Genomic DNA, 3,716 nt, shown 5'->3' with positions numbered 1-3,716 from the left:
AGTGAGTTCTGTTGTTGTTCTGAGTATGTTTGATAATATTCAACGGTTGAGATTAAATTTTCAATCGAATCTGACGGCTATTAAAATTCTACATATATATTTTTTATTTTGGTTCGGTTCAGGATTACAGAAATCCTAAAAACTTGAGACCAATTTCGGTACCAAAATTTCGGGATCGGTTCGATATTGGGTACCAAAATTTTTGGGATTTTCGGTTTGAAATTTTTTCGGTTCGGTTCCGGGATTTTTTCAATTTGCTTTGGGATTTTTGGGATTTTTTTCCAGCCCTAAATGGAGGTGCAATTGGAAGAGTCCAGACACTACCCTCTCGCTCACTCGGTCTCTCTCTTCCCTCTCACTCATCTCGCCCTCTCTCTCACTCTATCTCACTCTTCTCTCCCACTCCGTTAGACGAAGACAAAGACGAAGGAAGACGGCAGCCACTACACACTTATCTGCTCCTCCTCCGCTCCAACCTCCCTCAGAATTCTCGCCGTTTCTTTGATTCTGAAGGTCCCTTCACATCTATCTCTCTCAATGTTTTGCTTTTTGCTTTAATCGTTCAACATATGATAATTAGGGTTTTATTTGGTGAGTGTTACAATGACCAATACGTTCTTCCACTATTTTGTGACGAAGAAATTCTGATGGGGTCGATTGCAAAGAAGGGGTTGCAGCAGTACTTGCTTCAGCTTCAGCATCACCCCGAACGAAGGTCAAATTCTATGCCTTTCATCAAATTATCAGTCCCACTTTTATTCTGGGATATCTTGATTTCCTCTGTTTTCTATATTAAAACCCTGTTTGGATCCCGAGAAAGTTGAGGAAACCCCCAAAGATTGAATTTTTTTTTTTTTGTATGTCTAGATTGCTTTCTCATCTAGGTTTTTTCAAAGATGATGTATTTTCAGCTCGTATTCCTTAATTGTGATTAGTAGTTAATTGGTTTTTCGAGCTGAGTAATATGAGTGTAACAAGTTGTTAATTGGGATTTTTTTTGGTGATCTTCATTTCATTTGATATCCGAACAGGCAATTACAGTGGAGGTTTTGTCAATGATCAGTGACATAGTGTTGCAGAAGCTCATCGGTATTCAGAAACTTCAGATAAGACGGCTCCTTCTCAAAGTGGTAAGGTCTATTAGGATTCCATATCGACGATTTTATGAAAGTTTGTATCTGTGATCTGTGTATGTGTGCATACTGTATATGAAAGAAAGAGTGATTTTTGAAAGTAGTAAAGTTGGTTTAAACTCGTTGTTCGATCATTTGAACCTAATTTTATACTTTTGTCGAAAAAATGTCTACTAGCATTTGCTATGAAACTGAAGTGTTTGTAGATTCACTTTCTCACAGATGTTCGATTATGCATTATATTTGAGAAACCTTGTGAAACTAATTTATCTCCCACTCCGTTAGACGAAGACAAAGACGAAGGAAGACAGCAGCCACTACCCACCCATCTGCTTCTCCTCCACTCCACCCTCCGTCGGAATTCCTCTCTGTTTCCTCAATTCTGAAGGTCCCTTCACATCTCTCTCTGAATGTTTTGCTAGGTCCAGATTTCAATTTTAGTTTGTGTAATTAGATTTCAATTTCTGGAAATAGGTTGCTGTAAAATTTATGGGGTAGTAGAATTTGGTATGCTATAAAGTGTTTCTTGATATTATGAATTTCTGGAAATAGGTTGCTGTAAAATTTACAGATGTTCGTTTTGTGAATTGGGTGTATGAATGATTTGTGGGTTTTGGTTTTGCAGGAGGAAGCTTGGGGTGTGGGGAAGTTGCGGCATCGGCGGCTTGCAAATTTGATTGGGTATTGCTGTGATGGGGATGAGAGGCTGCTTGTTGCTGAGTACATGCCTACTGATACTTTGGCAAGCATTTGTTCCACTGTATGTCAAACAAAATCTATCTTTATTTACTATTCGTCTTTCGACTTCACCTAATTTATTAAGAATGCTATTTTTAGCTCAGCTTCTAAGATTTCTCAGTGACCTTTTTGTGAAGTACCTCTAAATATATAGCTTTTTAACAAGCAAATATTGAAATGCAAGATTGTATTGACATTTGTTTTCTACAACATGACACGTTTCATTAACCTATGTTTTTTTTTTTTGTTAATGCTTCAGTCATTGATCTTAGTTGGCCACTAATCTTACCTTGTAGTTTTGTTAATCCCAAATGATATTAAACATTGCCTTTCGTTTGGAAAAGTCGTGGCGAGGTGGTTTTTTACTTTTTAGTATACTCTGGTCTCTAGTGTGCCAATACTGTGCTTGTCTTTGTACTACTAATTTATTAAGTTTTGCATAAGCAATCAATTCAATGTTTTGAGTTTTGTTCCTACAAATTGAGAATTAGTTGTTGTGTTCGTCAAAAATTAATTTTTGGGCTCTGCTTGTTTATACAGGGGAGAATCAAACCATTGAGTGGGCCATGCGTTTAAGAGTGGCTCTTTATATTGCTGAAGCTTTGGATTATTGCAGTACCGAGGGCCGCCTGTTATACCACGATTTAAATGCTTATAGGGTTCTCTTTGACTAGGTATTTGATTCTCAAATTCAATCATCTTAGTTTAAAATGTGTTTTCAGTCACTTCAGTGTTCACCACTTTTTAGGGTGATAATGTAGTATCTGAATGGACTTGTAGGATGGTGATCCTCGTCTTTCATGTTTTGGCTTGATGAAAAATAGTAGGGATGGGAAGAGTTACAACACAAATCTTGCTTACACGCCACCTGAATATTTAAGAAATGGTAATAACTTCTCTAGCCTAGATATCACCTATCCCTTTGATCATTTTTCTTGTCACTATTCTAGTTTTCCTATCTAAACGACTTCTGCTTAAGAATGCTGACTTTACTGGTTGTTTATTTACTTTGTAGGAAGGGTCACTCCAGAAAGTGTTGTTTATAGCTTTGGCACCATCCTTCTAGATCTGCTTAGTGGGAAGCACATCCCTCCAAGTCATGTAAGTGGACTGCTATAAATGTGTGGCATCCACATAAGCTTCGTTGGGCTAATTTTTGTGTGATGAAGGACCAGGTTGCGCAAAATGTTTTTTGTACTAGTGATGAAGCTGATTTTTCTGTAGTTTTTTGCTTGGGGTTTGTAGTCAGCCACATAAGCTTCAAAAACATATAAAATAGGGATGTGATATCCACACACCTTCTTTTACTTCTCTCACACCCTTTTAATTTTTGGCCGTCAGATCGGATGAATTGAAGAAGATCAAAGGACATAAATTGACAAGGGATGTGAGAGAAGTAAAAAGGAGTGTGTGGATAACACACCCCATAAAATACACGTCATTTGGACGAGTACTGAAGAACATATGGCTTCACAAACATGCCTTAGCGAATCTGTGAAATCTGGGGTTTCTGCAGAAAAATTGGAGAAAAAAAAAACGTGATTTTATGTTTAGATTTGAGAGCTCTTTTTCGTGCTATTAGAGCCAGTTTTTGGAATTTATTCCTGAAATAGAAGTTGTAGCTCATAATTTGGGCTTTCTAATGGTATAAGATACGAATGAAAAGGTTGCATATCGAGTGAGATACGGTCTTGGGAAATTGGCTTTATGAAATTGAAAATATGGAATTTTTAGATTTCTTTGAGAAAGATAATCTCTAATAGTTTGAGATATTGTGTTAGTTTAAATTACTCTACTCGATTGAGTATTTTAAACGGGATATTATATCATTTTAACTGCTCCTTT

General features: G+C 36.9%; 1 long non-coding RNA gene across 3 annotated transcripts; it reads left to right on the top strand.

Moving 5' to 3' along the window:
• The first annotated feature begins 318 nt into the window (after positions 1–318).
• LOC103409430 (uncharacterized) lies at positions 319–3,424 on the top strand. 3 transcript variants are annotated; one of them, XR_011581893.1, is made up of 9 exons: positions 319–513; positions 640–715; positions 1,032–1,130; positions 1,356–1,521; positions 1,759–1,893; positions 2,412–2,545; positions 2,652–2,757; positions 2,887–2,972; positions 3,213–3,424. It is a non-coding gene; the product is annotated as an uncharacterized lncRNA (long non-coding RNA). The 3 variants fall into 3 exon arrangements; XR_003774337.2 differs by lacking the exon at positions 3,213–3,424 and having other exon boundaries at positions 1,419–1,521; positions 2,887–3,094; XR_011581892.1 differs by lacking the exon at positions 3,213–3,424 and having other exon boundaries at positions 2,887–3,094.
• Positions 3,425–3,716: the final 292 nt, after the last annotated feature.

The sequence above is a fragment of the Malus domestica genome, chromosome 06 (genome assembly GCF_042453785.1).
Source record: "Malus domestica chromosome 06, GDT2T_hap1".
Lineage (NCBI taxonomy): Eukaryota > Viridiplantae > Streptophyta > Magnoliopsida > Rosales > Rosaceae > Malus > Malus domestica.
This window is presented reverse-complemented; position numbering and strand designations above follow the sequence as displayed.